General features: G+C 31.9%; 1 long non-coding RNA gene across 1 annotated transcript in view; it reads left to right on the forward strand.

Moving 5' to 3' along the window:
* The first annotated feature begins 21878 nt into the window (after positions 1–21878).
* Positions 21879–26132, forward strand: part of LOC306660952 — a 51027-nt gene continuing 46773 nt past the window's right edge. The window contains exon 1 of the long non-coding RNA XR_013763799.1: positions 21879–22016. This is a non-coding gene — a long non-coding RNA (uncharacterized lncRNA). The remainder of the gene's footprint in view (positions 22017–26132) is intronic.

Here is a 26132-nt window from a genome sequence, read left to right on the forward strand (position 1 = left end):
TCTGCTCTTCATTCTTGATCAGTTACACTCCCTGCAGTGGTAGCAGAACAAAGCACTAACTTTAATGGGTTGTTCCATCTCTGGTTTCTGTTTTCTGCTTCCATCATTTCCAACTGTTACCTAATATTTTGTCTGTATATATGAAAAAAGACAAAACCCTGAGAGGTACATGTAATAATTCAAGGGGTATTCTTCTGAATTTAAAAAGCCAGATGTTCAAGGAAATAATTCTACAAAGGAAGTATGTTTTTATTTTTCTTGAATACAGGTTTGTTTTTCTGGTTTTAGACAACAGTAAGTGGACTTTAACCTAATGCTTAATCAAATAACTCTTTCCATGAAAATTATATCTGAAATTTTATTATCAATTTTTTTATATAAACATGTACATGTATCATGTATAATTTTATATTTTAATCAACTTTTTTTTCCAGTTGTTTGGGGTGATACTATATACCTGTCAAAGACAATCTGAAGAAATTTGCCCAGAGGGAAAAAAAAAGTTGGCAGTAAAGTGAAATCAAAACTAGTAATTCCAAATACTAAATGTGGATATGCTGAAAACCAAATTTTTCTAAAATTATTTTTACTTGAGAACTCACATTTTAAGAAATAGAAACTAACCAATAACTTGCTTTGTGATTTAAAAAAATCTATTTCTATAGATTGAATATAATGAATCATTAAAAAGGACACTAAATTATTTAACGACTGATGGTTGATCAGAATATTGGCATTTTAAATTCAGATGAAATTAATATTATTGCATATGAGGCCTTTCATTAATTTTCTTATATTTAAGAACGGTTTCTTTCCTAATTTCCTAATGGACAATTGGGCCTTTAAATGAGTCAGTTTCAACATCTGATCCTGACTAAGCATTTAATCATCAAAATGAGTGTCTTACAATTATAATTTTTAAAAAATGTAACACTAACATATAAATGATAACACATAGCACATATCATGTGTTTATTGTTTTAAGCAGTTTATTCTTAATTCCATTTTACAGATCAGAAAACTAAGGCATGAAGAAGATGTGTAATTTAAGGTCACTCAGATTAGTGGAACCAACATTAAACCAGTGGTCGTAGCGCCAAATGTCTCAAAGATAGTAAGCAACAAGTGAACCTTGTTTCTTAAATGTTTGCAACTTTTCATAAGCCAAAGACTAATGCATAACAAATGTTTCTTCCAACCAAAGAACATTTATTGTTGTCAGAGCCTTTAAAGAAAACTATATTTAAGCCCATAGGAAATGGTGCAATGCTTGTTATTATACTCAATGTATTTTTGCTTGTAGAAATGCTTGTAGGAAATTGTGCAGTGTTTGCTCTCAAAGTCAATATTTTCTCTTCTAAAGTATAAATGAAAATGAAGAAAATATTGAAATACTACCTATAGTCTTGGGTAAATTGTTTTTTAATATATTCTGTACTGTATACTTACTTTTTCAGTACTATATGCCTATAGTGATAGGTATACTAATACTAGAATTTTGGCTTTACTCTTTTTTCTGATGTTTTATCAGATTATATCAAAACACTTTTTCTCTCTTGGACGCAAACCTAATTGAGAACCTAAATCTAGTTGCCTAGCTGTTCACCTCTGTAAATATCTATCAACAGGAATATATAATTGCATTAGTGACATTCATAGCAAAATTCAGGCAACATATAGGTTTATGTATTTCAGCCAAATCTGGGGAGGGGGAATCCTATTCCTAATTAGGAATCTGACTAGTCACAATCATTAAAGACCATGATCCATATTTATGCGTTTCCTGGATGTTCACCTTGTTAAAACTGGCTGCACTTTCAGAATCAGTTGTAAGCATATCTGGGAAAATCCCCAAAAGCCCACATTTCCCTTGTCATTTTTAAGTACTTCAAGCATTTTATTTTATTTAATTCTTCCAGTAGTAACTCTAAGAAGTTGTACAAATTAGAGACTTTTTTTTGTCTTATTTTATCACCACTCTCGTCTACCCCCTCCTTGTTCTGATCAGTTTTGAAAAATGTATGTAACCACTTATTCACTTGCCCATCAAGATTAAGGACTTTCCATGAGGCCCAAAAGTTCTCTTGTGTCCCTTACTATTTAATCTCACCTGTCACCTTCATATCAATATGTGATTTCTATCACTGTGGACTAGATTCAGTGGTATGCTGGTTAATGCTAAAAAACTTTCTCAAAAAAAAAAAGAAATTGTTCACTGGTCTCATTCTGTTGTTCATTGTATAAATGGTAGATTTGAAATGCTGGATTTGGTGCCAGTCTCTCTTATTCAGGTTAAACACCAGAAAACACATGGTAGGCCAAAATGGTATAGAAACAGAGATTAACACAGTTGATGGAAAAAATTCTTACAAATGTTTCTTGCACTGCTGTATGTATTGCAGATAGAGGCACTGATATCCTTTTGTCTTAGAGTATCTTCAGAGAGTCTTTTGTATTGCAAGCATTCTGAGTAAATACAGGTCGTATCTTCTTCAAAAATAAAGACACTCTTACTGCACAGTATAAGAGAATAATATAAAGACTTCTGAAGCAAAGTACCTGCAAGCTTCTTACCCATTACAAGAGTTGAGTTTTCCAACCTCAAGGCTCCTCTCCTATAATGACCTAACTATTCCTCTTCACAGCACATGAGAATTTAGGCTCAGGGAATCCTTACAAAAATGTTAACGTTCTGGTTACCGTTCTTATTGTAATAAACAGCCTTTCATCTCTAATTCATGCAAGTTTGGTAGTATAACATGTTAACTTGTATAAAGGGTAACATTTCAGAAATTCACAGTTCTTCACAATGCCTATGTCTAGCAAAAGCTAGGTAAAAAAAAATGGTCATAGTTATATTTTAAAGACCAATATCTAGAAGAAAACACAACATCTAATAAAAGAAGAAGACCTTAAGAAATTATCACAGTATAACCATACAATGGATACAATACAGCTATAAATATTTGAGTATAAATATTAAATTACTGACAAATTCAACAACATGAATGCATCTCACCAAAATGTTATTTTTCAATAGGATCCAGGCACAAAAGAGTCCACATGGTATGATTTCATTTATGCGGCATGTAAAAACGAGTGAAACATATCAATAGTAATAGATATGCAGATAGTGTTTATGGAAGAGAGTTAAGTACTGACTTGGCACAGGAGGCCATATTTTGGAGAAATAGGAACTAATCTACATTTTGTTCTCAGATATAATTTTACCAATATACACCTGTGGAAAAATGCATTTGTGCATTTAAGAATAATGTACTCATGTCATTTTATTGTCATGTGTATCTTAATTAAAACTTTTAAGCATAATTAGAGTAAATTTTACTTACCAAACTCTGGCTTGAAAACAACAGAAATTATTTTGCTGTGTTAAATATGACATCACTACTATGAAAATATCTTTGACCAACCCATCACCAAAAAGTAGTTCAATAATAAAATGACAAAGTAATAGTTTTTATAAAAATTATTTGAAGGAGATTTCAAATGTTTATATAAGAAAACTGATACCTTAGGGCAAGCATAATGGAGAATTCCTAAGATGTGTGTGGGGGTGAGATACTTTCCCTTCAGTTAATTTCAGTTTTGTTTTTCAAATAATTATGTTAAAGCTTTGACTTGTTAGGCTACTTTCGAATTATTCTTTAAGGATCTACTTTTTTTAATTAAAGAGAGATATTTTAATTTAACTTCAGATATTATTTTCCAGTAAAAGAAACCAGGGCTCCTTGGACAAATGGCTGACTCTAGGACTGACTGCTGAACAGAATATGACAGATGATCTGGAACATGTTTTAATTCCACAATATAAGAAAGCACTCAAAGAAATAATAAAACAATGATTCACAATGATGGAGAATACCAAAAGAACACAGAGATAAACCATAAGGGCTACCAAGGGTGAAAGGTAGAGCTAATTAATTCATTAAGTTTTAGAATTAAAAACAAAGTTTAAAGTAAATATCAATGATTCTATCAGACACAATGTCTAATTGAACAAGGAAATGAATGAAGAGAATAAACAAATTTCTCATGCAGAATATTTCAAGTAATTTTCATAGTATTCTGCCCTCAAGAAGGAAGAAACTAACTCTTTCATTTCTTAAATGTAGGCTGCATATAGTAACATCCTTCCAAAGATTACAATATGGGATAAGCAGCCAAAAATTATACAGTGGAGAAAAAAGACAAAAAGAATCTTATGATCAAGGTGACATCAAAAAAATGATAAGTCTTTGGACCGGGTCTGTAGGTCAGTGGTAGAGCACTTTCTTTGAGTATGTGAGGCACTGGGTTCCATCCTCAGCACCACATAAAGATAAACAAAATAAAGGACCATCAACAACTGAAAACTATTTTGAAAAAATGATAAGTCATGTCAATTAAACTTTTTTGATACAATATGCTGAAAATCACATTTTACCTCTAAGGTCTTCTTCTCAAAAGTATATAGTGCCAGTCTAATATGAAATACGGTAACTAAATATAGTATGATGTCCTACTATGTGTTGCTTGGAAAAAAAAAGACAATAGAAAGAAAACTAAAAAAAAAAATTTAATTTAATAAATTAACACTTCACTTAATAATAATGTATCAATATTGGGTTATTAACATATATGCCATATTAGTTAATTATATAGAAAACTGAATATGAGTGTAGAAAAACTGTACTGTTGTACTCTTTTCACAACTTTTCTTTAAATTTGAAACTATTCTAAATAAAAACTTTGCTATTCAAAATGATTTAAAAATTGCTAAATGCATGAAGATTCAGAGAGTAAAAACAGAGACAGAGCTGACTTCTGTGACACGTGTCTTATCAGTTTTAAAAATTATTCCCATTTGTTGCATAATTTTACAACTATAATTTTGGCTCTCACAGTCTCTGTTAGTCTTTAACCATATTTTAAAGACCTCTTAAAAGCATGTGCAGTATCTAATTCATTTACGTATACCAGTAAGTCATCCTCAGTTCATTTTTTCTTAGCAATTTCCATTATTTGTGTTTAGATGCTGATTCACACTGTGTTTATACATAATATTTAATAAAGGAAAGTAAATCAACTGGCTTCATTGCAGATTTCTATGATTATGTTGTATGAAGTACCAGAATTCTATAAGCATTTTATAGTATTATTATTTTTTAAAAAATTAATACTTCTTCCTAAGAATTCAAATAAAAATAATGTATATTTAATATTACATAAACAAAAAGTTATCACATCAAACAGGAAAAACTAGGACCATTGCCTTATACCATGCAAAAAAGTAAGCTCAAATTGGATTTGGGACTTAAATATAAGGCTGAGGTTGTGGCTCAGTGGTAGTGCACTTACCTAGCATGAGTGAGGCCCTGGGTTCAGGTCTATCCTGAGCACCACACAAAATAAAATAAGAGTATTGTGTCTACCTACAACTAAAAAATATATTTAAGAAAGACTCAAATATATGACATAACATTATAAAACTCATTAAAGAAAAAAAAGAAAAACAACACGCAGGTAAAACTTCTTAACATTGGAATTGGCAATGATTTCTTGGATTGACATCGATTGCAGTGCACCAGTAAGGAAACCAAAAATAGACATGTGGGACTACATCAAACCAAAAAGCTTCTCTACAACAATGGAAACAATCAACAAAATTTTTTAAAAAGGCTACCTATGTAATTGTAGAAAATGTTTACAAAGCACTTGTTTTAGTCAGCTTTTTCACTGCCATTGACCAAAAGATCTGACAAGAAAATTAAAGGAGGAAAAGTTTATTTTGGAGCTCATGGTTTCAGATCTCAGTCCACAGGTGGCCAAATTCATTCCTCAGTTCCTCAGATGAGGCAGAACATCATTGAAGAAGGCTGTGGAAGAGGAAAGAATCTGGGAACATGGCACCAGGAAGCAGAGAGAGACAGAGGGACAGACTCTGCTCTCCAGGGAAAAAGTATATGCCCCAAAGGTACACCAGTGACCTCCTCCTCCAGCAGACCCTACCTGCCTACAGTTACCACTCAACTCATACTCTTCAGAGGACTAATACACTAATGAGGTTAAGGCTTTCATAACCCAATCGTTTTGCCTCAATGCAAATTTCTTGCATTGTCTCTCACACATGAGTTTTAGGGGGCACCTAATATCTAAACCATACACTGTTTTAATTTGAAATTTGAATATTCCCTAAAGATTCACGTGGTCTGAAAGCCAATCTCCATCCTGTGGTGCTATTGGGAGTTGTGGAACCTCTAGAAGGGGGATCTAGGAGAAGGACTTATGTCACTGAGGCATATTCTTGAAGAGGTCATTGTCACCCCTGTCCCTTATTCTCTCCTTTCATCCCTTTGACCATGAACAGTCCTCCTCTTTCCCACACTCCCACCATGATGTACTGTGTCAAAGCAACAGAACCACGATACTATGGATGAAAACTTCTGAAACTGTGAACTAAAATGAGCCTTTCCTCATTATGTTTTTGTCTCAGTTTTTATGTTTTTTTTTTTTTTTTGCTTTGAAAATACGAAACTTCTTTGCTTTGAACAAACAAAACTTATATCCCTTAAGAGTTGATTTTTTTAAAAAACTACATAAGAATATCCTACAACTCAACAGCAAAACAAACAAAATTTCTGATTAAAATATGAGTACAGGACTTGAATAGATATATAAAGAGGATATACAAATGTTCACTAGGTATAGGAAAGAGTATTCAACATCACTAAATATCAGAGACTATAGATCAGAACCACAATGAGATATAAGTCATAACTGTTAGGACGGCTATTATTTAAAAAAAATATGTGTTGGAAAGAATGTGGAGAAATTGAAATCAATATACACTGTTTTATGGAATGTTTGATGGGGCAGCCACTATCAAAACAGTATGGAAGTTACTGAAAAAATTAAAAATAGAGCAAATATATGATGTAACAATCCCACTTCTAGACACGCATCCAAAATAATTGAAGTCAGATTTTTTTTTTTTTTTTTCGTACTGGGAATTGAATCCAGGGGTGCTTTACAACTGAGCCATATATTATCCAGCCCTTTTTAAAATATCTTATTTAGAGACAGGGTCTCACAGCGTTGCTGAGAGCCTCACTGAGTTGCTGAGGCTGGCTTTGAACTCAGGGTCCTCCTTACTCAACCTCCCAAGCCGCTGAGGTTACAGCCGTGCACAACCATGCCCAGCTAAAGTCAGGATTTGAAGAGCTAACTGCCCACCCACATTTATTACAACAGTATTCACATTCACCAAGATATAGAAACAACCCAAATGTCCATGAACATATTATGAAAGGACTAAGAAAATGTGGCATATTCATAAAATTAAATATTAGTCTGAGAAAAGAAGGAAATTCTACCACTTGCAATGGCATAGATGAACCTAGAGGATAATGATTTTGTCTAATGAAATAAGAGACTAACTCAAGTAAGCCTGTCAAGGGAAGACATATAATTCATGAGTCTGCTTATGTGAGTTATTTAAAATAGTCAAACTCATAGAAGCAGAGAACAGAAAGGTAGTTGTCAGAGACTGGGAGGAGGAAATGGGGATTGTTGCTTAATAGATATAAAGTTTCATTCGGTTATGTAAGATGAGTAAGTTCTACAGATCTGTAGTACAATTTAATGCCGATAGTTAACAATACAGCACTGTGCACTTTAAATTAAGTTAAAAGACTAAAACTCATGGGAAAAGTACTTAATATAAACACCAAACAGAAAGCACAAGGAAATTTGGGGGGATGATGGATATTATTAGTATATTGATTGGATAAGTATACACATATGTCCAAATTCATGAGAAAGTATATATTAACATATGAAGAATTCCATGTGTCAATTATATATGCCTCAATTAAGATTAAAAAATAAGTTGGAAAATTTTTTTATAAAACTCTCAAATTATTGCTACTTACCTTGAACACAAACTTGCAAATTTACAGGCAGGCAGATGCTATAAAGCTATCACTTCATTAATAATATTTTAATATATGTAAATTGCAGATGTGTTTTATTACTTTACTCCACTGGCCCAACAGAAATGAGTGGTTCAAGAGCAAAATGGAGAAACTGAGAGAAAACAATGACCTTGCTAAGACAGAATGTCCACTCTAAAACAATTTGAGACTACATACAAAATGGAATTATTAATTTTATATTGACCAAAATTTTAACAATTATTCATAAGTATAATACTTAGAAAAATATAAAAAATAAATCTATATATCAAATCTAGATAAGAATTGAAGTAACATTGTAATCATGAACCTGGATGAATAAAATAAAAATTCAAAGATTAAGTATTCATGCAAATATTCCTGAGAAATTTAAAATGATTAATGATAAATTTATTGTCAATAATTTTGATGAAATTTTTAGATATACAAATTAAAACTAGGTAAAAAACCGGTGAAAATATTAATATCTTTATAAACTGCTCTTATTAATATGCCTAAGTTAGAAAAGAAACATACACCCTCATACATATTTTCCTTAAAGAACTTACCAATGTGGAATTCAATTCTCTTTCCTTACATCTACTTTTACACTTAGAAAAATGTGTGAGTAGAAGGAAATCAGTTGAATCTAATTTTCATTGAAGGGAGATACATATGCATATAGCTTAAGTAGCTTACTCATTTATTAAAAAAACCATAATCACAAAAATTTCATATTTCCAAAAAAGAATATTGACTATGTATTTTGATGACAAAGAAATTGTTATATAAATGTGTAGTTTGTATATCCATTCCAGATTAAATCTTATAACGGAATTTTCTAAAGAAAAAAATAGGTGGTGAGAAGGACGAATATGTTATTGGCAACAGTTTTGCTGACTGCTCAGAGCTGAATTTCTTGTTTTATCTACTTTTCTAGTATTCTGTTACCTCGAATTCCATTACAGGAATAAATGTAGGTATCCAACAAAATATAATGAAGTCTGTAGATAAAAATTACTTTGCAGTAATCATTCCAGGGACGCTAGTAGACACACCACTGACTTTTTAAAAAATCTTATGGGACCCATAAAGGGCAGCCTTTGTTTAATAGCAACTTTTGACATTTATTACTTTGCTTCTAACAATTTTTCTCTTCAATTTATGAACTCATAAGTGCATCATTTCTTTTCTTGAATATCATGCTACCACTGATATTCTAACTTGTTCTTATTTTCCTGTTTAAATGCATGCACAGAGTTCTAATACAATATCCTTAAGTAAGGGGCAGAAATCTGTGACCGCAGAGCAAGTGTTTCTAACGAAGGCAGGAATATTTGCCATTGAAGAGAATACAGATATGTTTGAAAGTTTTGACTAAAAAATAAAATATGTATACATATGAACATTCCAGTGTTTTATGTGTTCTTGTGTAGGTAAATTCATGTATATCATTGTGTGGAATAAGGATATACAAAGTTTTGCGTTTTTAATTTGACTGAAGAATAAGTTTATTCAAATTCGTTTGTTTGATTTTGTAATTCTGTTGTCCTTTATGTTCACACCCCAGAGGTTAGCTTTTATGATATTTTAGCTGAATACTTGCTTTTCACATAATACATTGTCCTGTATTTAACTCTGGCAAATGTCCTATTCTCAGGGTTAAATATTGTTCACTTAAATGTCATGTTTCATAACTACCTCTGTTCTCTCTCTGCTTTTGTACTATCCCTCTCTTCATTTTCTTAAGAAAAATGTGGTCATGCCAGTATAATGATATTCTTGTCAAGAAGAGACCACAGATATGATGGTGGTACCATGAAATTATAATGGGACTGAAAAAATTCTACCATCCACCATTTTTACATTAACTTCTCTATGTTTAGAAATGGAAATACCATTGTGTTATGAAAGTCTATAGTATGCAGCACAATACCTTACTATGTTGATTTGTGGCCAAGAAGCAACAGATCATAAGATATAACCTAGGTATGTAATGCGCTACACTGTCTAGGTTTGTATAAGTACACTCCATGATGTTTATGTGACAAAATTACCTAATGAGGCATTTTTTGAAAGCATCCCCATAAACTATGTGTGATTGTTCTATTGTACTTAGAATAGCAGTTCAAAAGGGAATGTGATACATATTTAAACAAGAAAGTAAACTCCTGTGCAATTTAACTTAATAACATATTCTAAAAACTTTATTTTATTTTACCCTTTTTTTCGGGGGTGGGTTTACTGGGAATTGAACCCAGATATGCTTCACCTTTGAGCCACATCCCCAGACCTTTTTCATATTTTATTCTGAGATAGGTTCTTTCTAAGTTTCTGAGGGCTTCGCCCCTTTTTTAAAAAACTTTATTGTGTATATTTAAGTAGACAAGATATATTAACAGGTACATACATATAGATGGAAAAAATGGTTGCTCTCATGAAATCAATTAATATATTCATAATCTCATACAATTACCCATTTTCTAGTGTGGCAAAAGCAGCCCAAATCCATTCTTTCAGAAAACATCCTGAATCCAGTCTTTACTATAGTCCTCAGGTTGTTGCACATTAGACTTCTAGACTTGTTCTTCCAACATATTTACTGCTTTGTATCCTATGACCTACCTCTCCCCAACTCTTCCTTTTCTACCACACCACTAATAACCACCATTTTGTTCTCCAGGTCTGTATATTTGTTCTTTTGAAAAAAGGTTCACATGAATAAATTAGATCATTTAATCTTCTATCTTTCTGTGTCTGGCTTATTTCACTCAGCAAAATGTCTTCTAGGTTTATCTGTGCTATGGTAAATGTCAAGGTCTTCTTTTATGAGGCTGAATAATATTCATATATTTGATATAATTTAATATTAATATACATATATACATATATGTGTATATATAATCACAATTTCCTTATCCATTTGTCCACTGAACAAAATTTAGGTAGTTTTCATATCTTAGCTACATCAAATAACATTTTAATGAACACCAAAGTGCAAACAGCATTATGGAATGGTGACTTTTGTTGTTGTTATTTGTTTGTTTTGTTTTCTTTCACTCTGGGTATATACTCAAAAAAGAGAATGCTAGATCTTATAGAAGTTTTGTTTTTATTTCTTTGGGGACCTCCATACCATTTTCCATATGGTTGCTACTATCCACAATCCCACCAACAGTGTAAGTTTTCCTTTTCTCCACACCTTTCCTAACATTTATTATCTTTTGATTTTTTAACAATAGTCCTCCTAAAGGGTATAAGGTGCTATCTCCTAGTCGTTTGTATTGGCATTTTTGGATGACTAGTGATGAGTGCCTTTTTATACTTCTTGGCCATTTTTATATCTTCCGTTGAGAAACATCTATTCAGGTCCTTAGTCAATTTTTTTTTTTTTTTTTTTAATTTGAATGATGTGTTTCTCCACTAAGAGCAGTTGTATGAGTTTTGTGAATCTTGGATACTAACAAATTATTAGATATATAGTTTAAAAATATTTTTTTCCAATCCATAGGCTGCCTTTTCTTTCTTAATTGTTGTCCTTTGCTGTGGAGAAACATTTTATTTAATCATCACATTTCTTTATTTTCACTTTTGTAGTTTGAGTTTTTCATGTAATGTCCAAAAAAATCCTTGCTAAGTTAATATGTAGGACCTTTTCTACTATGTTTTCTTCCAAGAGCTTTATGGTTTCAAGCCTTATATTCCATCTTGCTTCCTTTCTGAAATTATGAATTTTATGTATAGTAAAATAATTAATATTTTGTTTATAGAAATTAATTTCTAATTGAAGATGCTATCTTTTTTCCATTATATTCTCTTGGTGACCTTGTCAGTTACTGTAGGAGAGAAGTCTTCAATAATTGGTTATACCTGGTTCTATTTGTTTGGATTTAGTTCTGGGCACTCTATTCTTTTCCACTGATATATATATGTCTATTTCTATGTCAGTTGCATACAGTTTTGATTACCACAGGTGGTAATATAATATAATTTTCTTTTTTAAGAAAACATCAATTTGTACTATTTTTATTGGTTCTCTTTAGCTATACATAATGTTAGGTCTCATTTTGACAAAATAATAAATGCAAGAATTATAATCTGTTCTAATTCAGTCCCTAAGCCTTCCCTTTTTCCTTGCCTTCCCCCTCCTCCTGTTCCCTTCCCTCTACTATACTGATCTTTCTGCTATTTACTTATAGTGCTTCAAATATAATTTTAAATTAAGAAGTAAGGTACCTTCAATTTTATTTTTCTCAGAAGACACAAATAAGTGAAAAGCTTTCTTTCATCATTGTTTTATAGCTTTCCATGTACAAATCTTTTACCTCCTTTAGGTTTATTCTTAAGTATATTTTGAGGCTATTGTAAGTGCGATTGTTTTCTTAATTTTTTTAGCTGTATTATCATGTATGTATACAATGCTACTGACTTTTACATGCTGATTTCATATCCTGCAACCTTACTGAATGTGTTTATGAGTGCTAACAGTTTTTTGTTTGTTTTGTTTCCTTGCGGAGTTTGAGGTTTTTAGTATGAGATGTCACCTGTACATAGGGATAATTTTACTTCTTTCTTTCTGATCTGAATGGCTTTTATTTTTTTTTCTTCTCTGATTGTTCTTGCTCGTATTTCAAATACTGTTGAATAGAAGTGGCACAAGTGGGCATCCTTATATGGAATCTAAGAATAAAAGATTCTAAGTTTTTCCCCATTGATGGGGATGTTAGCTATGAATTTTTCATAGATGGTCATTATAATAATGAAGATCTTTCCTCTATAATTAAACTATTGAGCAATTTTATCAAGAAAGAATGTTGAATTTGTCAAATGCTTTTCCTGGTAAATTGACATGATCATGCAGTTTTTATGTTTGATTTTTTTAGTATAATAAATCATATTAATTTATTTGTTTATATTAAACCAGCTTTACATGCCAGGGATTAATTGTACTGTTCATGATATGTAATTATTTTGATATGCTATTAAATTTAGTTTGCTAATATTTAATTGAGGATATTTTTCATCAATATTCTTCAGTGATATTGGCCTGAGGTTTTCTTGTCTTTGTCTTTGGTATCAAAATGATACAAATGTTTGTTAAAATGTATTTTTTAGAACATTTTAAGAAGTATCACTATGAATTTTTCTTTAAAAGATTTCATAGAATTTAGCTGTGGAACCCTTTGGCCCTGGACTTTTCTTCATTGGGAGATTTACTTACTCTTTTAATCTCATTTTTTGTTATTGGTAATTTTGAGTTTTGACTTCTTGATTCATTCAAAAATTACACTAAGGCAAATGATAAGAAACATATATACCAAACCTATGGGACACAGCCAAAAGCAGTTCTAAGAGTTAAATTTATAGTGATGAAACATGACATCCAAAAAAAGGATGATCTCAAAAGAGTATCCTAATATTACACTTCAGAGAACTGGCAAATGAAGAAGTGATTGCTATAAAATCTCATGTGTGAGATAATGCAAGAAGGTTTAGAGGAGAAATGAATCAGTGAAAGCAGGTAGGATGTGGCTGGAGGAGACGGGTCACTGGGGGCATGCCTTTGGGGTATTATATATTTTGTATCTGGTAAGTAGTGTCCCTCTCTCTCTGATCTCTGATCATAATGTGAACTGTTTTCCTTTATCACACTTTTCCTCCATGATGTTCTGCCTCACCTGGAGCCCCAACGAATGGAGTCAACTGTCTATGGACTGAGACCTCCAAAACTGTGAGCCCTCAAAAAATTTTTCCTCCTCTATAATTTTTCTTGTCTGGTATTTTCATCACAGCAGTGAAACAGCTGACTAAAACACCCACTAAATCTAAAGTTGGACAACATAAGAGGTAATAAAGAGCAGGGCAGAAATAAATCTTATTAAAAAAAAAGAAGAATCAATAAAACTAAGATTTTGTGAAAAAAATATACAATCAACAAACAGGTAGTCTAAACAAAAAAGAAAAGAGAATCAAATAAAAAGAGAAAGTGAGAGAAATTAAAACAACATATTCTGCAGAAATAAAGGAAGCATAAAGCACTTGTCTTAATCCTTTTTGTGCCATGAAAACAGAACAAATACAGAGTAAATTATATTTGATAGAGACTTCTTTCATACAGTACCTGAGGCTGGAAAGTTCAAGGTGAAGGGAAATCTGGTGAAGTTTTTCTTAATGTGTCATCTCATGGCATAAGACAGAAGGATAGAAGCACCTGAGAATATGCATGATAGGGAGAGGAAGAGACAGGCAAAATTGCTTTCAAAACAGAACCACTCTCACAATAATGAACCCACTCTCCTTCATGTGACCATAAGCCTGACATTCTAATCATCTCTTGGAGGATCCCCCTTAACTCTAATACACTGGGGATTACATTTACAACACGAGAGCTTTGGAGGTCATGTTAAAACCATAGCAGCTCTATTGTGAACAAGTGCATGCCAGCAAGTTTGATAATCTAGAGGAAATGGACATCTTCCTATTGTCCCCCCTTTTACTATATAAAAGGGAAACCTTTACACTATCTGAGGAAAATTACTATTTCATTAATTTTTATTATATAATTCACTATTTTTTATTTTATTTTATTTTATTTTATTTTATTTTATTTTATTTTATTTTATTTTATTTTATTTTATTTTATTTTATTTTATTTTATTTTATTTTATTTTATTTTATTTTAGGGGTACTAGGGATTGAACTCAGAGGCACCCATCCACTGAGCCACATCCCCAGCCCTATTTTGTATTTGTAATTCAGACAGGGTCTCACTGAGTTGCTTAGTGCCTCGCTTTTGCTGAGGCTGGCTTTGAACTTGTGATCCTCCTGTCTCAGCCTCCTAAGCCACTGATGTGCACCACCATGATTGGCAAATTCTATATTTTTAAAAAATATTCTGCTTATTTTTTTGTTTTATCAGATGTAGTTTAATAAGTTAATTTCCATTACATACTATATTCTAAATTTGGCAAGGATAATTTTAATGATTCTTCTTGACAAATGTTTGACCTTAGTAACTTAATATAAGACATAGTAAGATGGTAGAAAGATAAATAATACAAACATAGGTAGAAGATTTTTAAATCAATGCTTGCTTTTGATTTTAATGTTTCTAGAGGAGACTGTCGGAGCTGATTTCCTCATGCATCAGATTTTAAGGTGCAACACCCACCCACTGTAGACTTTTTCCTTTTTAAATTTTCCCCATGAGAAGTTTTATTTGATTTTATCTTTTGAGCAGCCAATACTTCAGTTTTTCACTTTTTCTTCTGATTTACACTATAACTTTCAGATTCCTGTATCAGAACAATAGAATAAACAATGCACAAAGTGATGTAACCTATATGGTGTTCATAATCTACCTAAAGGCAATGTTACTCTGTTATGAAAAAGGGCAATTTCGACTTTTTCCTCCATTACGCAGAATATACCCTATTAAAGTACAGAAGATAGGAGACACACTTCAAGAAGTTTTGCCAAACAAAATATCCATATATTCTTTAATAGTTTAAAATTGCATAGCAATGGTTGTTTTTGTTTAGTATATCAGTTATTATTTAAGTGTTTTGAAGATGTTAACTTTTTAAATTCTCACATTAAAACACATAAGGTTAGAAATAAAATTGTCCTCATTATGCTTTCAAGGAAATGAAGACACAGACAGCTTAATTTATTTGTCCCAATTCACATAGTATTTTTGAAATTACAAGACAAAATGTCTGGGTCTAGATTTTGATTATCTAAATTTTATGCTATGTGTATGACTAGACCTGAGAGCAGAGTCTCAAGTGAGTTAATATGGGGGATTTACTGCTCAAATCCCCAATTATCCACCAGGGGTTAGGAGTGTTTTGTAGGGGAGTAATATATGGATGGCAGAAGGATTGATCTTCTAATCTGTGAAAATTAGAAAAAGCTTGGTTTCCCCCAATAGTGGGTTAATGTATATTTTCTATCATATATTGTGTGATATTCTGAACTTATCCAAAATGGAACACAGTGTGACCAGTTAAAAATATCATTTTAGAAAATGCGATATACTCATGTCATACTACAAAGTGAAAAATGAAGCAGTACACACAATATAATAAAAGTTTTATTATGTAATAAATTATCCATAGACAAACTATAAATGTATGTGTCCATCTGTTTAAAAGTAGAAATTGGTTATGGAGGGATTAGATATGATATTTAGATGATATTCAGTGTTTTCATCTTTCTTGTCATTAACATATATGATTAAGTTTAATTAGAATAAATATATGTATGCAATTTTACAACATATATGTAAACCAGTCCCCACTAATTAGTAAAATAGTTAATTTAATCAAGATTTTTTTTTCTGTTTAGAGAACACTAGATTGCTAGACTTTTATTTCTGAAAATGTCTTCCTTTTTAGTAGAAAAAAGTCCTTGAATAATAATTGAATAAGATTTTTACACTATATTTTCTCAAATGAATCTCAGGATTTTATTGTTTATATATTTTTTAAAAAAGATGAAGCTTAGTACTGAATGACGTGACCTTTTCTCTCCTTGTTTCCCAACTGAAATCATTCAGATCTATCAATGGTCAGTAGCTCCCAGAATCTCTTTTCTGGTTTAGGCTTCTCCAGAAAATCTGCTTATTCTGACAACCACAGCTATTCTGTATTTTGTCATAATGCTGCTTTGTTGGAGGCAATGGGGGTGATTGAACTTCTTGTCCCCCATCATATTATGAGGCTGGTGCTTGCCACATTCTAACAAAATGTTTGTTGTATTTTAGAGGGATATTCACCATATTTCCAGAAGAAATACTAACATAGAAAGTTCTTACTTTGTTTAAAGAAAATAGGTTAAAATATCATGACAGTTTTTCTACATCAAATAACCCCAATTTGAAATTTTTAATCAATTTCTTAACAGAGTATAATAACACTGAAAGATTTCATAATAATACTCTCAGGTATTGTGTTCATGTATTGCTTTTAATTTGAGGAATCAAAATATTTTATATTCTCTCAGATTTCTCAATAATGTTTTGCAAAATATAATGTATTGTAACCATTATAGTGTGGAGACAAAGAAATTGAGGTTGAGAGTAAGTCAATTGACTTTTCAAATCCATTGAAAATATTGTTCTCAATTCAACAAAATTTTATTAAGCACTTATCATGTCGTAGGCAATTTTCTAAGTGTCGGAGTAAAATTGTGAAATAACTTGAGAAAATCTCTGCCTCAAATGGGTTTTAGATTTTAAATGAATTTCTTGCACAAAATTTAAATAAACTTTTCTTTTGATTTTTCAAAATTACTAATCAAACAAACAGCTCAAGGAAATAAATTTCATAGAAAAGTTTATTGATGTAAACTTTGACCCACAGAATTAAAGAAATTTTTGATTCCCACACACTTAATCAAATGCCACCCAATTATATTCTTTCATTTTACATGTTTTATCTATAAGAGGAAGGTGTCTTTTTGTTTATTACTCAAGGTATCTGCTAAAGTTGGGTTTGTGAGAATTTTAAAACCAAATAATATCAGAATAATATGGCAAAATGATGTAGAGATTCAAACCCAGATGTATGAGAAATTGGTGGAAAACTTGGATTGTTGGGAAGTCTAAGAATAAAAATGTTTTGAGAAAAAAAAAGATGCTGTTTAGTGCTAGATTATTCTATAAAACCATGGTATTTGATAAAGGAATAATTTTTTTATTATTATCAGAAAGAATAGTGAAAGACTTTGGAAGAGTCCAAAATCTTATTTAGTATCTTCCATTGGAAAATTAAGTGTTTTCTGGGGTACTATTTCATGACCAACTTCATTGTCTTTGATCTGTTTACAATACTGTAAATAATAGAAATTTGAAAATAATGCAAATTAGTTATGTTTACAGGGAAGCAAATTAGTTGTGTCTAGTGTACTAGTAATTGCCCTGTGTACAACCTGTTTTCATCTGTTTAAATACTTACTTCAGCATTTCTTTTCTGTGTATACATGTATGTGACATTTTAATTCTCCTTTGATTCTGTAACCTCAGTTGAAACCCTATATAAAGTAATGAGATGAATAATATCTCTCACATACATTTATTTTTCATTGTTGTGATAGTCATAATTTTGCCATTTTACTACTTTTTGTTCTCAAGAATTTATGTTTACAAAAATCAGATCAGTTATTATAATAAGAATCATTTTTAACTTTCCCTCCTTTTAAAATTTTATTTTAATTGAGGTGTGCAGACGGTACTGATCCCTTGATTATATGTCACATATATCTGGTCTTGTTATGTGCAGTTTACCCACAGCATCTGACACACACATATATACTTCATATTTCAAATATGGCTATTGTAACTTGTATACATTCTGTACAGACTTTAGTGACAAGGATATCCAGTGACACTAAGAGGAGAAACAATTATCATTATAACCCAATTATTTTATATAAAATACCCCCAAATCAATTATAAAATATAGTGTCACATGTAAATTTAAAAGATAAAACAGTTTTAAAATGGAACAAAATTTCAAAAGATAATAGATGATTCTCTTCATACTTTGGGTGAAAAAAATGGTCTTCTATTATTTATATACCTACCATTGCAAATTGCCCGACTTTTAAAAGTGATGTGGCATGCCTAAATAAAAATTCCCTGGTTTCAAGTTTGAAACTAATATAGTTATATTTACTAGGAAGATTGTTCTCAATTCCTGTAGGTGCTCCTGTTCAAAATAAATATGCAAGCCATCACATATCAAAATAACTCAAATTGACTTTATTAGCTTCACAGTCTATCCACAAACATATAAACAAGGCCATTCCCAGTTAAATTATTGATAACCTTCTTCAGTATCTACTAATTCTTTTCAATGGAGAAGTAAATATCCATACAAAAAGGCATAAAAACAGTCAATTAAGTCTGTACTACTGTCCTGGTAGCTGCTTTCCTTATGTAAATCCAAATGATGCACATTCATAATTTTGAGTTTATTATATTTCTTTAATTTATAAATAGCCATTAAAATCTATTTCAACAGAATAGGTATACTAAGTATCCTCTCTGTAATTTTATTTTTTTGCATTTGCATGTAGAGACAGTATATGCTGTTTTTTTGAATCTGTGATAATCTCATAAAATATTTTTGCAATTAAAGATCTTTAATTTGTTAGTACCAGATAAGAATTTTTGTATTTCTAATCATAGAAGGAATTTATGTAAAACAGAAAATCATTTCCTAAAATATACTAAATTGTAAAAAAATGATCTCTATGCTTTCAAAAATGTCTGGGAAAAATAATAAAATATCATTGCTTCATATTTTAAGGGCACAATGTATGGAGACTACAATCAGGTTTTTTTAGCTTTGAAAAAGTAATATGCACTTTAAAAAATTAATATCTATAGTTGTTTTATTCTTTGGGAAAAATACTCTAAGATTTATAGTTAGTAATATGAGTATGTGATGAAATATGAGTGTCTTAATATGAAAACTTAACAATTTTTTATTTTTCTTTACTTTCTTGCATCAGTAAAATCAAGCACAAGTATTTTCCATATACACAAAGGAGGTTTTAAAGATTAGGTCTTTCAACAATCTTTAAGAATGTAGAAGTTTTTCAGTTGTAATTCTGTTACTTGTAGACTTACTGGAATTTTGAGCAGTCCCTGTGTACTATGATGTGAATGTCTTCAACACTCAAGCTGAAATTTATTTGCCATTGTAGTAGTATTAAGAAGTGGAGCTTTTGAGTGTGATAGTTTGATGCCATTATTGCGGGAGTGGATTCCTGGTAAAAAAAAAAAAAAAATTAAATTTTCCCCCCTTCCTTTGTCATGTGCTTCTTTGCCTTTTCTGATGTCTGCCATGGGAGGATGCCGAACAATGACCTTGGTTAGATGCCAGCACCAGGCTCCTGAGCTTCACAGATTCCAGATCATGAGCCAAATAAACATCTCTTCTATTGTTTACTAATTATTTGTTCTGTGGTTCCTATTCCATGGCTATAGCCATGGGAGATGGACTAAGACACCAGTAAAATGCTCCAAGGAATATTGTAGCCTATGGTTCAGGATTAACCAGATAAATGGCTTTACCAAGGAGAAAGAAATGATACCTTTATATGGAGTGTAAGGTTTGTTGCATATTACCAATCCAGTCATCCACCAGTGAATATGAAGGACATTCACTGTTCATAAACTGTCACCTCCAATTACCGGTAATAAAGACACTTATCTATACCACAAGATTCTCTGTTAATATGATTGCCCTAGGTGCACAACTACTTATACAAATACTGGTGCTCATAAGCCCACTCTTCCCCCAAAATACAGCACCCATAAATTCTAGGTGAGTAAGTGTAAAAGACACTTATGAAGAAACTCAAATAATTTTGCTATTTCCTGAATTAGCAGTCATCAGTGCTACCCGCTTAAAAAAAAAAAACACATAAAAAATTATACTTGAACTGTCACAGAATGAGATAATTGATGACCTCTGTTTTCCAATATCTACAGAAACACTGTAAAAACTAAAGATAATATATAAGTAAAATATATTACACTTATATTTGTTTGATATTTTAGGTTGGTTTTTCCTAGCTCTAATATCTGAGGGCTATAGAGAGTAGATCCTCTTTCCCCTTTTACCCTATTCTTAGCATTACAACCTAAATAAGAAAACTTATTCAACAGAACCACCCAGTGAAAACAAATGTAAGTCATTTCTCTTCTTACTTCTTTCCAAAAAAAGAGTAAATAGGAAGGAGACTATATTAATCAGGCTACACAAGTAGGGTATCCACCTTGTCTCCAACCTAAAAACATACTCCAACATTTTTAACAGCTGTATTGAGGTAAAATTAACTTGCAAAGATTACCCATATTTAATATGTACAATTTGATAAGTTTGGTCATATGCTAACACTGTGATATTCTCACCATAATCAAAGTAATACATATCCTACACCACTCAATTTTTTCTGTGTTCCTTTCATTTTTTATTTTTTGTTTTATTTTGGTGGTAATCACTTACTGTGTTATATAAAATCCAAACAAATTTTGAAATGTGTAATATTGTGTTGTTAACTATGTTAGTCAGCTTTCCATTGCTGTGACAAATATTCTTGAGATAAACAATTTAAAAGGAGAAAATGTTTTTGGGGGAGGTCATGGTTCCAGAGGTTTGCCAGTAGTTGTTTGGTCTCACTGCTTTTGTTCCTGTGGCAAGGCAGAACTTCTGGTGGAGAATAGGTAGTGTAATAAAGATGTTCATCTCCTGAGAACTGGGAAGTAACAAAGGAAAGACAAGAAAGGTCTGGATCTCAATACTTCTTTCAAGGAAACATCCAAACATTCAAAACATTCTTTCAAGGTAACAGTGACCTATCTTGCATCCCTTAGACTCCACTTCCAAAATTCCACCACAGCCTAACTCAACCAAGTGTTTGGCATATGGCCATCTGAGAACCACTTAAGGTCAAAGCAATAACATCAACCAATTGTAGAGCACATTTCTAGAACTTAATCATTTTGTATATTTGAAACTTTATATTGCATAAACAACTCTTCATGTTCCCCATGCTGTACACATGTTGCACTGGACAGCAACAAGGGGGTTATTGATTGCATGGGGCTGTAACACCAAAGGCCTTTACCTGGATAGCAACCTCTCAAGGACTTTGGGACTGGGATCAAGTCACCCAGATTCCAGGAGAAGAGCTTTGTTTGGGAGAGATGGAGCTCTTATCACAGAGGAAGCTGCTTCTGTCTTTACTGTGTATAACACTGTCTTTTATATGCTTGCATGTATCTTAAAGGATTTATACATCTTAAAGGGCAAGCCTTGCATAAGCAGTTACTAGCCTATTTGGCAGATTATAGGTTGGTAACAGAAAGTAAGAAAGAGCCATGTGAACACAGATGGTGTCAGATTCACAGACACTGAAGAATGGTCTTACAGACCACAGAAAAGCATCCTATTCACAGAATACAGGAAGGAGGATGGCCCTAGTCCCCAAGTGACCTGAAAGGCCACATAGGCCTCCTTCCAGGGGACAAGGCCCACATACACACAGGTAACTAATCTGGTCTCTCCACTTTTATAAGTTTAACTATTATGGATACTTCAGTTAAATGTAATCACACACTATTTGTCCTTCGCTGACTAGCTTAATTTCCTTAGCAGATATTTCTTCAAGGAGGATATAAAAATGGCTATTACACATTAAAAAAAAAAATTCTGAACATACTGATTATCAGGAAAATGCAAATAAAAACTACAAAGTCATATGTTTGCAAACTTGTTAGAATGGCTACTGTTAAAAAAATAAGTGTTGGTCAGGAAGTGGACAACTTGAAGAAACTCTCATTTACTACTGGTGAGAAAACGATGCAGTTATTGTGAAAAAAATAGTACAGGAGTTTTTCCAAAAGATTAAAATAGAATTATCCTTTGATCCATTAATATAATTTCTGGGTATTTGAAATCAAGATCCCATGTATATTGAGGCATATTAACAATAATCAAAACATAGAGACAAGTGTTCATCAATAACTGAATGGAAATAAAAGAAAAAGAAGATAATAAAATGTGGTACATTCATAAATTGGAATATTGTTCTACTTTACAAAATGAGGAAATTCTGTCATTTGAAATAACATGGTTAAAAGTGGAAGACACTGTGATAAATGAAATACACCGATAAATCTTTTATATTAGTTTATGAATTATTCACAAGAATTGTGTGTTCTCCAAAGGTTCCTGTTCTATATGGGAATTAAGACTTTTATTTTCTTCAGGCATACTTGACAAATAAAAACTATATATATACAAGGTTATACCATGTGATACACATTGTGCACTGATTACCACGATCATGCTAATTAACATATATCCCTTCACATAAGCTAGTGTGTGTGTGTGTGTGTGTGTGTGTGTGTGTATGGTAAGAATACTTAAGATCTAGTCTGAAAATCTCAAGCATAATAACTATAGCTGCCATGTTGCACATTAGATCTCTAGAACTTATGCATCTTATATGTGTATGTTTATATAAAATCTTTCCTACTTCCCATATTCCAGATCTCTGATAACCATGAATCTACTGTTTCCATGAGTTTGGCTATTATAAATTCTATATGAGTTATATTGTGGAGTATTTGTCTTTCAGTGCTTGACTTACTTGACTTCTTTCACTCCAGGTTCATCTATATTGTCACAAATGTCAGGATTTCCTTTTTTTTTTTTTTTTAAAGAATGCATTGTGTAAAAGGGGACCTATCATTATCGGTATTATGATGAAATGGATATTGGGTTTCAGATATTATAAGCAACTTAATGCCTGCAAATTTGATGACTTAACTAACATGGATCAATTTTTAAAGACACAATTTACCAAAACAAACATGAAAAGCTAGGTAAATTGAATAGGATTTTTTTTTCAGTAATTGTTAATTTTCCAAAACACAGAGCACCAACCTCAGCTGAATTTACTGATGAATTCTTCTGAATGTTTAAAAAAATAATAATACAAGTACTCTACAATATCTCTCAGAAAATAGAAGTAACAAAATACTTCCAAACCCATTGCAGGAGGCCAGTATTACCTTAACATATGAAACAAAGACATTAAAAAAGAACTATAGATCAATTTTTTTTTTTTAGATATGCAGGACGGTAGAGTATATTTTGACATACATACATGGAGTACAACCTAAAAGATACAAACTTTCAGAATTCACCAAGAGAAATAGTAATCAATAGGCCAAGAAATCAAATAAATTGAATCAATACTAAACAATCTTGTAAAGAAAGCAGAAGGCACAGATAAGTTCACTAGTAAATTCTAACAATCACTTCAGGGTTCAAGAAACATACTTATTCTGTTTTGGGGTGTTTTTTGGGTTTTGGTTTTGTTGTTGTTTGTTAACCACTGAATCACAACATCACACCCTAACTCATTCTATGTAGACAGGATTGGAAGGTTCCAGGGTCAGTGGAGGTTGAATTCATGAAGTGTCGATGATTATTTAGGTTACCAAAACTATTTTGTAGAACACTATAATGGTGGATTCATGACATGCCAAAAACTCTATAGAACTTTATAGCAGAAAGAGTGAATCTTATTGTATGCAATCATTTTTAAAATCTTTTAATAGATTAGGATATCCCAGAAAGGAGTGTAGAAGATAACAAAACAAACTGTTATACAAATGTGCAAAACAATCTGAGGCAAGAGGTTAAAAATTTAACTTTTGAATGAACAGTCTACAAGACTAAATACAAAATAAATGGTATATAAGTACTACACTCTAGTTTATCATATTTTACTCCATGGGAATAGGAGTTATCAATTCTGTAACCCTTATATACTTATATTGGAATTAGTCAACTAAGCAAGTGAACAAAGGATGGCTAAAATCAGGTTTCTCACTTTTGGAATTGGGATCTACATATAAGTAAAAGGAGAAGTTTATAATAATATGGTGATAGAAATGGATCATGGAGAGAGACATCAGTTTGAACTCATTTATTTTTATATGGATGTAGTTACATACATAAACATTTATAGAAATGGACATGCACACAGGTTAGTTTACACATTTCCCCTCTCTGTTATCTGAGAGAACTTAGAAGGAAGGGCAACCCAGGAGCAATGAGGTTTAGATTTTGGCTTCAAATAATACTCCAATAGAAGAAACCAGGGTCCTTTGTTCAAATGGCTGATTTTAGATTTGGGCAGGAAATACACACGCCTACGTCATATTTGGTGCCAGAAAATTAAGATAAATAAACCAACACCAAAAACAGAAACAAAAAAGCCTCACAGTGGGAGTATATTGAAGGGACATACTTACCAATTAAATTTCCAATGACCAAAGTAGAACAATTACAGAACAAGCATAGATGATACTGAAATAAGCCAAAGTTTAAAGTAAATTGCCTTGCAGTCAAACTGATATAAATGATGGGGAATAAATTTTAAAAGGAAGGAGAGAAGACAAATATTTCATACTGAAATACTCCAAATAAATGATGTTGATACCAGGTCCAAGGTGAGTGGATAGCAGCCCACCCCTCCTCATTGAGTATGGGATTCCTTCCACAGTGACTTCCTTCTAAAAGGTCCACTATGGAAAAGGAGAAATGTAGTAATGTTACACTAAAGAAGTCTGATAAATCCTACCTAGAGGCATCAAACCAAGTGGTAAGGTTCACCTCAATAGTAAGGTACCATCTCAATGGTACATTCTTATTTTGTGAGGAAAATGGCCTTGTTATGTGAGAAAATGTACTGCCTTAAAACCCTATAATCCAATGAGAAAAGCATCAGACCATGCCCCATTAAAAGGTATTCTACAGAATATCTCACCATATCTCTTCAAAACTGTGAAGGTCATAAAAAGCAAGGAGTCTAAAAAACTGTCAGAGCCGAGAGGAGCCTGCAAAGTTCTCTACACTAAGAGAAGTTACCAGGTGCCCCAAGGTAACTTCTTGAGTTTAATGCTCTCTTCTTGTTCTTGGATGCTTCCTAATATTGACAAAAATGTTGTACCTTTCCTTACCATTCTTAATATTTTCATCAGGTTTAATTGTTGTGGAAAGTATACATAATAAAGACATATACATAATAAGGTTTTGTGCTTAATAAATGAGTTAATTGATATCAGACAACTGATTCAACTTCTGGCATTTAATGATATTTAAAAATCTAATCTTCTATAGCTCTCAAGAAATTGAGTTTCATCTTGGTTATTTTGGTTTAAAGACTAGTTGGTTCCTGTGGTTCCTAGGTGCTGGAGAGACAAACAATTTAAGTAGAAAATTTTGTATACAGTAGATTCAATATTTGAGAAATGCCTGTCGCTTAAAAAAGTAGCAGTCATTACAGAGTTCAGAGAAAAGGAACCAAGAAAAGCTCCTCATGACTATTTCATAATTTGTTGCTATTAGAAAAGGAAAGAGAGAAGGAAAGAGAGGGAGAGGGGAAGAGGGAGAATGAACATTGTGTTCATGAGACAAATAGACTGAAAGACAAATGGACACAGTCGTTGGAGGAGAAAAAGAACCAGAGAAACCTTAAAGAATTTCATTGTATAAAGAACTACTAAAGCAAGGAAAAAGTGCTCCATTTGAGCCCTGTAAAATGTGCATTTAACTGAGGGTTCTTCCATTTTTGTATCCTCATAAC

This window comes from Sciurus vulgaris, assembly GCF_902686455.1.
Source record: "Sciurus vulgaris genome assembly, chromosome: 5".
NCBI classification, from domain to species: Eukaryota; Metazoa; Chordata; class Mammalia; order Rodentia; family Sciuridae; genus Sciurus; species Sciurus vulgaris.